This window comes from Peromyscus californicus, unplaced genomic scaffold (genome assembly GCF_007827085.1).
Source record: "Peromyscus californicus insignis strain IS unplaced genomic scaffold, ASM782708v3 Scaffold_3__1_contigs__length_106647218, whole genome shotgun sequence".
Taxonomy (NCBI): domain Eukaryota; kingdom Metazoa; phylum Chordata; class Mammalia; order Rodentia; family Cricetidae; genus Peromyscus; species Peromyscus californicus.
This window is the reverse complement of record NW_026294551.1, coordinates 32,577,230-32,588,741: the sequence shown is the minus strand read 5'-3', so window position 1 is coordinate 32,588,741 and position 11,512 is coordinate 32,577,230. Positions and strand designations below refer to the sequence as shown.

Genomic DNA, 11,512 nt, shown 5'->3' with positions numbered 1-11,512 from the left:
AGTTGACAATAAACTAGCCAGCACATGGAATTTTTGAAAAATTAAGTGTACGTATGTAGAGGATCTTGTGACTCTTGGCATAGCAGTGTCTGAACATAGACTAATCTTGTTTATCAAACCCTTAAAAATGGTTTGGAGGGTTCCCATGTGGAATTTTTGAGGGAAGTTATGTTGCCTGCAAATTCATAGGCTTCTTTTCTGTATTTCCCTCATGACACAGTTTCTATTCCACTGTACCTTTTATCTATTTGCTTCCATTTTATTTTGTAAACTTTATTTTTCCTAAGACAACAACATGAATCAGGGGTAGGGCACCCTGGAAGGAATATTCTATGAGACTTAACATAATTTTGTGACAGTGTTGCTGACTTAAAGATCAATATTGATGAGGCATAAAGATATCCAATAATTTGGAAATTTAAAAATTAGGAAGTCATTAGTGATCTGAGCAAGATGGATTATCATGCACACAGAGTTTAGTGAATTTAAAAAGATACAGATATTTATAACTATATGAGATAACATTTGTTCATTAAGTAGAATTAACCACTCAATTGTACCATTATTCCACAATATCTTGTATACAATAAAAACATAGTGTCAACTTAGAAATAAACAAACATAGATGATGAGAAATGTATATCATTTTAAAGATACAGATAAAAATTAATGGAAAGAAAGTATAATATTTCAAACATTTCATAATGATGAAATAGAATAAATTAATAGCTATAAAAGACACGTAGAGTTAAAAACAAATACACAGACAAACACATGTATTGAGAAAACAAAGCAAGGAGATAAAAATAAGCTGAAAATAGATGTGGCGTGTCTATAGAACAATTGGAGATTTGTATGCTATTAGGATTTATAGGAGGTATCTATTGTTCTTATTCTACCTGTGATCCATTTAATACTTTTTTTTAGAAAAGAGGGCAATAGACAAAGGCTTGTTTTATTTTAATACTGATCCACCTGAGGCCACAGGCAGCCATCTATGTACAGACATGAGGGAAGCTTTATTTCTTAGTCTCTTCCTCCTTGGACAGAGTCTTGATGATCTTTTTGGCCTGAAGACCCTCCTCCCGGCGCTTTCGGACTTCCTGAGCGCCTCAGCCTGGTCAGCCAGGAGCTTCTTGCTGGCCTTGTCTGCCTTCAGCTTGTGGATGTGTTCCATGAGAATCCACTTGTTGTTGAAGACATTCCCCCTTGACCTTTAGATACAGGCTGTGATACATATGGCGGTCAATCTTGGATTCACGGTATCTCCTGAAAAGTTGGCGCAGGAGCCACATCCTTCTCATCCAGCTCACCTTCTCAGGACAATCGAGCGTTGGCAGTGCCCTTCTACTTCCCTATGCCCATATGCCTGCCCTTCTGTCAAGCCAAAGTGTTTTTCCGGCATCGAGCCCGGGAATGGACAGTCACAGACTTCTGGATGATCAGCCCATCCTTGATCAGATTCCGGATCTGCTGACGGGAGTTGGCATTAGCGATTTCATTGGTCTCACTGGGGTCCACCTAGACCTTCTTCTTACCACAGAGGAGGATGCTAGAGGCAAACCTCTTCTGTAGCCTGAGCATAATCACGGCTGTGGACACAGCAGCGAAAGGAAAGCCCATCTAACACTTTTTAAAGAAACGTTATTTTGGACAAAGATTAGTTGGCTAGATATTTAAGCTGCAATGTCACAACATTCAGATATGTCATTTAGAGCTATTTAGTTGGACAAAGCCAGCCACTTTATAGAATTTCCTGAGACTCACTGCTAATGAAAAAAAGCTTTGCTCTAACTTCATCCTTTTTCTTGTACTACCAAATACTCCCAAGGATAAGCTTCCAACACAGCCATCAGTGTGCCTAGCCCTGTTTTAACGTGATCACACACAGCAGTCTGTGTTACTGCTTACTACATACATCCAAAGAGCATCTTTACTGTGTTTTAAAATTATTAATAGTCTTGGTGAGCTTCAAATAACATGGGAGTAATATCTATTATACTTGAATCATGACCTCTGCTCTTTGTTAATTACTTTATTTTACTATTTTGTTTTGTATGTATGTGTGTGTGTGTGTGTGTGTGTGTGTGTGTGTGTGTGTGTGTGTGTGTGTGTCTGTGTATGTGTATACCGTATTGTGCAAGTATGGAGACTAGAAAAGGACACTGCGTCTCTCAAAGTTAGAATTACACTTGGTGTGAGCTGCTCAGTGAGAGTGCTGAGCTCTGAACGCAGGTCCTCTGGAAGAGCAGTAAACACTCTCAACCACTCTCCAGACCTCCCATGTTACTCAGGTCCTCTGGAAGAGCAGTAAACACTCTCAACCACTCTCCAGACCTCCCATGTCATATTTTATGTCTCGCCATTTGACTTTAAGTTTGTCTATATTCTATCATATTTTGAAAGACTTGGCAAATTATAGCCATCTTTTGTACATTGTCAAATTATTCCAAAATGTGCCTCACATCTGGGTTTTGTAGATTTTGTAGATTATCATCCAGTTTGAAACAAAATGGTATCCAAGTGGTTCATTTTTAATTGCTGTTTTCATTATATTTTAATTTTATGTGTATGGGTGTTTTGCCTGCATGTAGTGTCCATGGAAGCTGTAAGTGTGTGTCACTGGAACTAGAGGTATAGAGGGTTGCGAACCACCATGTGGGTGCTAGGAAATGAACCCTGGTCCTCTGGAAGAGTAGCCAGTGCTCTTAAGTGCTGAGCCATCTCTGCAACCCCAAGCATTTCTTTTATAATGCAATGAATAACATCAAAAGCTACGTAATTAATGCTACCATGGCATCTTTTCATTAACAGCCTTTAGTTCTCCTGTGGTCCAAGGCGATTTGATGGGGTGGGGTCAAAATATTCATTGGACTCTGACCTAGTTGGATACTTTTCTGTTTCTCTCTTTTCGAATTCTGTGGAATAGAACTGCTTTTCAACAGCACTTTAATTTGTTGGCTCGAAAATAAACAACATTAAACTTCTTAACCATTTTAATCTGTTCCAGATATTAGGTCCTATTTGGAATAAACAGACTCTTTCCTTTGGCAGAATAAAATTTGGTTCATTAAGTTTCAAGTTGGGGGATATATATTCAGAGTGTACTCACCATCTGTCTTCAGTAGATCTATCCATTGCTTCAATTTTCAGTTCTAAAATGGGGTCAAAATTCTTTAGAGAAAAAAATGAAGCACAGAGGAGGAGACGGCTCACTGCACAGCCTTTCATACACGAGAGAATGAGTTGCATGAAAACAAGAAATGATTACTTCAGGGTTGGGAAGAGGACCCTGGGGAGATGCTGTGCAAGCATGAGGACCTGTGTTTGGATCCTACAGACCCACAGAAAAGCCTGGAAGGGTTGTGTGCATCTTCAATCCCAGTGCCTGAGGACAGAAAAAGGCAAATCCCAAGGGTTCACTGGCCAGACAATATACACAGTTGGTGAGCTCCAGGTTCAGTGAAAGAGATTGTCTAAAACAAAATAAAGTAAGATAAAATAAGATGGAGAAGTAATTGAGCAAGACAACTGGTATCAAACTCTGGTCTTCACATGCACACACACGTATGCATGCACGCACATAAGACACAGGAAATAAAAAAGCACACTAGGCCTCAAAGCTTTTTAGCATATGTAGAATGCTAGCATTGGGCTTTTCCATGACCAGCCTATACTCTTTAATTCTAAATATTTAATATAGTCTGGAACATTCCCTCCACTGCAAATGTCTCCTTAGCTACCTAGCACAACACAAAGGTGTCACAGGTTAGAATTATGGACCCCCACTTGACAGCTAGAGCTTCGTGCATCAGAGGTGGAACACCCGCTATGCTGTGCCGCAATCTAATCATCCTGAATCCTCGGTAAGACTTCAGAATAATCATTCCTGTCACTGTTACACAACAGGTGCTGTTAAACGTCAATCCTTCTATCACCAACAGGAAAATCTACTTCCAGGGTAGTTACAAGTCCGGCTTTGGAAACACTGGTCCTAATCCCAGACTAACTTCCTCTGTGATAATTGCTACCATAACAGCACAACACAGTGACCTTGTTAATGGAGCCCTGATTTCAGAAATCCATCACATACCCAGATGCCTCCCCTCTCTAAGTGGGGCTCTTATGTATGCAAATAGCAAAGGCTATACTTCTGGAGGCCTGAGGCAGACCGTATGGCTTCCCTGGCTAGATGAAGTGACTGATTTGAACTATAAACATATTTATATTCTAGCCCAGAATTCCTCACAGCCCAGTCTGCACTACACCTGGAAACCATTGAAGTGAATTTGTTCTGCTAAAGCCGCTAATGAAAGACTGAATTCTATAATTAGAAAACTCGAGACAGGCTGAATCAAGGTAAGGTGGGATGAGCCAGTCAAAAGCACCCCTCACTGTCTACCTCAGAATCAAGGATTCTCAGTGAACATGAAAAAGGAAAGGACTATGCAGTTGCAGGGGCTCTTGAGAATATTTCTTCAGCACACATTCCAATCTCTTTCAAAACATACCGGTCGGGGGGGAGGGGAGACTGTTCATCTAGTGAGGGAACTGTCTGTTCTTCCCACTAGATTGTAAATTCCTTGACATGAGAATGAGTGTATTTCCTCAATGGTTAGGAGTTGTTGGTCAGGACAAGTTGCCCAATCTATGTTTATCTAAAGGATTAATAACTCCTAGGGAACAGAAATTTGGGGCATTGAATTTGGGATACCTTTGAAAATCACAGGAAATCTTTAAAGTGGTATACTCTGAACCTAAGTTGCTGGTTTCAGTATAACCTTGTAACATTCATACATTTTATTAACAAATCACTCACTCACATCAGAAACAGTATATTTCTGTGCCAGGCTTGGTGGCTCTGACCCTCATTTCAGCACTTGGACCATCATTTCAACAAGAGGATTGCAAGTTTGAGGACACCTTAGTTACATAGTGAGTTCCAGACCATCCTGTGCTGCATGGTAAGATACCGACTCAAAAAAAAAAAAAAAAAAAAAAAAAACACTCCCAGCTTCATAAAAATGTGTGCTTGCATTCTGGGAAATGCTCTCCCTGTTTCAAACCTTTTCACTGGCTTGTGATCTGAGTCTTGACAAAGTGATAGAAGAAGGGTCCAGGCCAGAATGATTCTGATGTTTAATTTTATGTGTCAACTGGGTTGGTCCACATTGCCCAGACAGTCAGTGAAACATTCTGGAACCTTCTGCAAAGGCATTTTATTACAATGATACCAACATTGAAATCTATGCACTTTGTGTAAGCCAGATTGCCCTCTATAAGTAGGTAAGCTTCTGATAAACAGTTGAAATTCTTAATGAAACAAAAACTGATTTCCTTCTATCTGGCAGGCAAGGCATGCCAACAGGTGGACAGTCTTCAGACACTGGACTGCAGGATCACTTCTTGCCTGGGTCTCCAGTCTCCTGGTGTACACTGCAGGATTTCAATTTGATGGCCTCCATAACACGTATAATTACTTAACCTAAGCATCTCTCTATATGCATATGCTCCTGGGTTTGGATCTCTGAAGAACCGTAACTGATACACTAACCATTGAGCATCTTATACACTGCAGTAGCTGGACAACCCTGTGCCCGCTTCCCTTCCCAATACTTTGCAGGAAGCTGCTGTCAATGCTTCTTGCTGATGTCATATCTTACTTACTTCTTACTCTTGTTTAAAGTTGGATTAAACAGAATGTCCTCATAGCTATGCTGCCTAAACCAAGCAGGGGGACAAGGTGCCAGGAGACCTCTGTCCCATTACAGCTCCATCTTATGCTGCCTGTGACGTTTGCCCATCCTTGTCTACTTCCTCTCCGAACAGTGAAGGGTGAGAAGAAGAGGGGGGACTAGACTAGGTCAGGTAATCTTAACCTGAAGACTAACTGGACTTTAGGATATGAGTGAGTCTCTTTCAGGCACACATAGGCCTAGTTCGCAGACATGACGGTTCACTGCTTTCAATTGTTGTAGTTGAACTTTGCACAGAGGCCCCCTTCTCTGCACTTCTGTGACAATGGCTCTCTCTAGCTCTCAGCAACTCTAAGACCTTCTGTGGTTTGTAGTTTTCCCTGAGGAATATGTCTTGCTTCTATTTGGTGCTTCATGAGGATCATGATGACCCCGACGATTCCACAAAGAAGAGGATTTTCTTTGTCCTAACACCACATGAGTAGAAAGGAAAGGAGAAAGTGAGTTCGAAAAGTGAGTTCGATGTCAGTTTGAGAGATACTAAGTGTTCCAGACTCCCTAGGTACATTTTGGAGAGGAGTAACACAGCCCCTCCAAGTTGTAACTTCTGAGACGAGGGAGGTGTGAGATGTGTGCAGGACCGTGAGATGTTTTCTGTTGATAGCATTTCTGATGGTGTACACTCATTGTCTTGTCCTCACAGTTTTTATTAATTAAACTTGCTCTTATATAACCCATGTAAATACATAATGCATTCCAATTACTCTGACTCCTCACCCTCTGTTATCTCCCTCCCACCACAACGTCCCACATTCGTGTCTTTTTGTTCGGGCTTATGGCCACTGGCTTTAACCAGGAATGCCTGTCTGACCACAGGTTTAGACCACGGGTTAGAACTAGCCACTGGTGCCTAGGGGGCTCGCTAGTTGGTGCACACCTGAAGACAATAGCTGACCTTCCCCTCGAATCCACCAGCAGCCGTTAGCTCAGCTGGGAGGAGCAGGATAGTGTTCATGAAGTACCATTAGACGAAAAACAAAACCGGAGACTGTTAGTAGAGGGAACATGATCATGGTTTGATGAAAAACAGTGCCATTACCTATTTATTTATGCATACCATACCATGGCATGAGTACCTCCTGCCAAGAGACCAGAGAAGCAACAGTTAGTTAGAAGGGTATTCATTTGACTTTAGACCCTTGTATAGCTTAGTTGTTGTAACAGGTACATTAAAAATTTGGAATTGTATTATAATGAGAAAGAAAAGGAAGGGTGTGGATTTGGGTGGGGAGCAAAGTGGGAAGGATCTGGGAGGATCTGGGAAAGGGGAAACCATAATCAGAATGTGTTGTATGAAAACAAATCTATTTTCAATAAAATAAATAAATAAATAATTGTAATTCCATTAACTAAAAATGTTAACCAAATCCTCCGTGTGTGTGTGTATGTGTGTGTGTGTGTGTGTGTGTGTGTGTGTGTGTGTGTGTGTGTGTGTGTCTTGATAGAGGAAAGTATATGTCTGGATGTACATCTATTTTAATCCACATGAAATTAGATTTCATATGTGGACTGTGGACTGGAGGCCAATGGAAATACGAGCCCTGCCATTCAAACAGATTGATAACTTGTGTCTTCTGTTAAAATAATGTGAAAAGTTAGAGAAATTGTGGGCGATAACCCACGGCATCCTCTGGAGAGAGAAATAAAAAGAGCACTGTGGGTCAGTGAGGTGGTTCAGTGGGTAAAGGCACTTGCCACCCAGCCTGACGGTCTTGGTTCGGTCTCCACTAAAGTCCACATGGTTGAAAGAGAGAATGGAAAGGTTGCCCCCTGATCTCCACACAGGCCACAGACAAAATAAATGTGAAAATAAAAAATTTTAAAGGAAGAATATTGTGATAGTTGAAATTATGAATAGTTAGCAGTTTATTTCTTTCATTTTTTTCCCCCACGTGCTTGGAGTCTATGCCTTGAAAGGAAAATTCTATTTCTGGGAATTTGAGAGGTCAAAATGCAGAGTGCACCAAATTAAAAATTCTTTCCTTTGGGGGAAGTCTGTCTTGTGTTGTGCCCCACTTCGAGGCTGAGACTCATGTGCAAGGATCTTGTTTATCTTCGGTAGCTGGGAGTGGAGAGAGGGCATGAGAGCAACTCTAGCTGGAGAGGAGAGAAGCTTACTGGAAGGGGTGGCAGACGGTGTGAAATAGGAAGTTGAACTGCATAGGGGGCGGGGGGGGCGGGGAATGATCCCTGTGGTAACATGAGCCACGCTGAGTAAGGAGTCCACCAGGGCATTACTCACCAGGATTGTGTTAGCGACTGAGATTTCCACACACTGTAGTAAAGTAGCACTCTGACTATCAGGCCCAGGACATGGAGGAGGAGTCACTCAGGGCCAGGGCAGTGTTCCCAGATGCAAGGGCTTTGAAGAGTAAACCCTTAATGGGCTGGCTGACAGCAGGAGCAGGAAGTTGCTCAAATAGCGGTGAGAGAAATAAGAGAAATGTAACTAACTAACGGGGCTGCCGGGCATCTCAGTGTTCCCGGGGCTGGTTTTCTCCACAGTTAACATTCTGGCACACGTTCGGACCCAAGGATATTGTTTTCATTGAACCCAGTTTCCATTTTGTATTAGAAATCCCATGCCTTGGGATCATTAATGAGACTTTACAATTGGAAATGAGCTATGTCTACTGTCTTTCCACATTCCTGGCATTCAAAGCAGGTCAAGTACTAGAAAATCCATACATTTGATGGTACGGCATTTTGTTGGCTTTATTATTATTATTAAATTATATATATATAAATATAAATATATATATATATATATATATATATATATATATAAAATGAGTGTTTTAGCTGCATGTATGTATGTACACCATATGCCTGCCTGGTTCCCATGAAGGTCAGGAAAGGGGATCAGATGCCCTGGAACTGGAGTTATGAATGATTGTAAGCTACCATGTGGATGCTGGGAATCAAATCGAGTCCTCTGCAAGAGCAACAAATGCTCTTAATGGTTGAGCCATCTCTTTAACTCTCATTTTTAAAAAATAATATTTGTATTTATTCTTTTAAAATGTCCTACATTTATACAATGTATTTTGATCATATCTCTCCCCCGCCCCACACTACCTTTTTCCAACTCCCCCCAGGACTCCCAACTCTCCTCTCTCTAGATTTCTTATCACATTATTATTATCACTAGCAACAGCAGCAGCATTGTTATTATCCACAAAGTCCAGTTGTGCTGGCTGCATGTGCATGGATGTGAAGCAATACACTGGGTCACGGAACATACCAGGGCATCGTGTTCCCAAGGAAAAGTTACCACGCCTTCCTGAGCAGCCATCAGCTGCCGATCGCTGATGGGATCTCATTTCTAACATGGACTCAGAGTACGTAGTCAGTCCCAAGAAGTCATTTGACCTTATATTTCTGACTGTGAAAGGAAAATAAGAGTTGTTGACACAGCTTCAAAGATGTGGGAAGCAATTGTGATTCCATGGGCTTACTTGACTAATTCCAGCGTCTGGCAGGGAAGGAGAACCCGCAGAATTCGGAAGGAAGTGGGGAGAGCTTCTGGTCTGTGTGATAGGGAATATTTATGGTGAGGGGACTTTTCAGTGAGATTTGAGTGAAGAGAGCAAGCTGCACTTAGGCCATTTGAATCCACCATGCACCACATGAGCACGTACTGCTGGGTTTTAACACTAGGCCTTTCACGGGGCCTTCCGGAGCCAATGTGCTGCCTCCAGACCCTACATCCCGCTCCTGTATCAGTGGTAAAGGCTCCCCAAAGCAGTGCTTTCTGTATCAACAGCTCTCCCATTTGTGTTGCCTTTTGTGACCCAGAGAACACCTTCGCACAAAGAAGACATCTAAAACACAGGCAAGGAGCTGTGTCTGCACACACCAGGAACACGAAACCCTGGGACTTTCTTTCTGGGAAGCCCATCTACCTGCCTTAGGCGTCCTCTGAAGGCTAAGCAAATGGATGCATAGTGAGCCCTGCCCAGCAGTCCGCGCACTAAGGTTCAGTTTTCAGGCTCCAGAGGAGACCAGGGTTTCAAAATAATAGTGATCATCGCAGTGTTTTGGAACCAGGGGGTAAACTGTGGAAAGAATCAGAGGAAGTAGCCACTGCCATTTGTTAGACTCTGTAGCTAGCTGGTTTTGTTCATACAGCCCCGGGGCATTTTTGACTGACTGCTGACCACTCACAGCACAGACACAAGGTCTGGAAGCTATTTGAAGTTCAAAGACACGCACAGACTTCTGCAAAGCAAAGCTGGAGGCAGCTCCCGGCTGGAGGAAATAAATTAATAAATACATCTGGATAAAAAGCTTGAAGGCATTTCTGCAGAGTTTCTGACAAAAAAATTCCCCATAGGAAATCCATGCCTGCAAAATTTTCTCTGAGCCCAGACTCAGCTGGTTGTTAGAACATGACTGTGGGCCCACTTTATGGAGGGTTGAGAAAAGGGTCTGTTCAGGGTCAGGAAAGGAGGGGCTAAATGTGTCCTTAGCACGGTGGTTCTCCACCTGTGGGTCATGATCCCTTTGAGGTCCAAGCAATCCTTTCTCAAGGCTTGCCTAAGACCCCCAGAAAACACAGATATTTACATCATGAGTCAAACAGTAGCAAAATTACAGTTATGAAGTAGCAACAAAAATAATGTTATGGTGTGTGTGGGGGTCCCCATCCCATGAGGAACTGTATTGAAGAGTTGCAGCATTAGGAAGCATCAGGACCACTGCCTTAGCACTTGGCTGGCAAGGGTTGCACCCTCCTGATTTCACAGGTTGCAAAAGGGATCCCTGCATACAAGTAACCAGTCTCCTTAGAGTACACAGTGGCCGTCAAGTGGTGCTTAGATCACGAGTTTCTGGTGCAGTCAGTTCTGTTTCTTATTTAACGGTTCCTCACCCCTCCCTCATCTGCCTCCCCTGCCCCTCTTCCTTGCTCCCCCAACTTTTCCTCTTCATTTCTTTTGCTCTTTGCTGATCATCATGGAGATAAGTTTCAGCAAAGGTTGCTTAAAGACAACTCTAGAATCTTTCTTCCCTTTTGATGAAGATCTAGAGGGTTTGAATGACTAGAGGGAAGAACACATTCCTCCTTGGCTCATGAATCACAGCCCCCGATTCATAGCCCCGAGGAACTTAGCAATTTCTCGTCCCTCTGAGACCCTGGGCTGAGGACATGGAGCGCAGTTTGCTAGTGGATACACGAAGTCAGGCTTTAGAAAGAGGGAACCATGTGACAGTCAACCTTTCAGTGTTTGTGACAAAACACCCAAGACACGCAACTTGAGGGAAGAAAGATTTATTCCGATGCACGGTTTCAGAGACTTCAGTCCACGTTTAACTTGGCTTGCTCCATCGCTTTAGGGACTATGGAGAGGGAGAACATCACTGTGACAGGTGCATGTGACAGAGAAAGCTGGTCACCTCATGATGGCCAGGTAGTGGTGAAGGAGCCCACGAGGAAGGAACCAGTCACAAAATCTTATTCCAAGCAAACTATGTTACAACTAGGCCTTTCTAGCATCTTCCAATAATGTCATCAAAGTATGACTCCGTTGATGGATTTTATCCATTAATTAGGTCAGAGCCTTCATGATATAATAATCTCTCAATGATTGGTTCCACCAGCTGGGGACCAAGATTTCAACATACATAAGCCATCCAGAGATGTTTCATATGCAAACCACAGCAGGAATAGATCTCAGGCAACCTGAGATCTCAATCCTCACTTTCTGCTTTGTAAGTCCTTGGGCAGAATGCCCTTCCCCCTCTGAACCTCAGAG

The 11,512-nt window shown here is 42.5% G+C and overlaps 1 pseudogene; it reads right to left on the bottom strand.

Annotated features, from left to right (window-relative positions):
• Window positions 1–833: 833 nt before the first annotated feature.
• On the bottom strand, window positions 834–1,798 carry LOC128122504 (60S ribosomal protein L19-like; annotated as a pseudogene).
• Window positions 1,799–11,512: the final 9,714 nt, after the last annotated feature.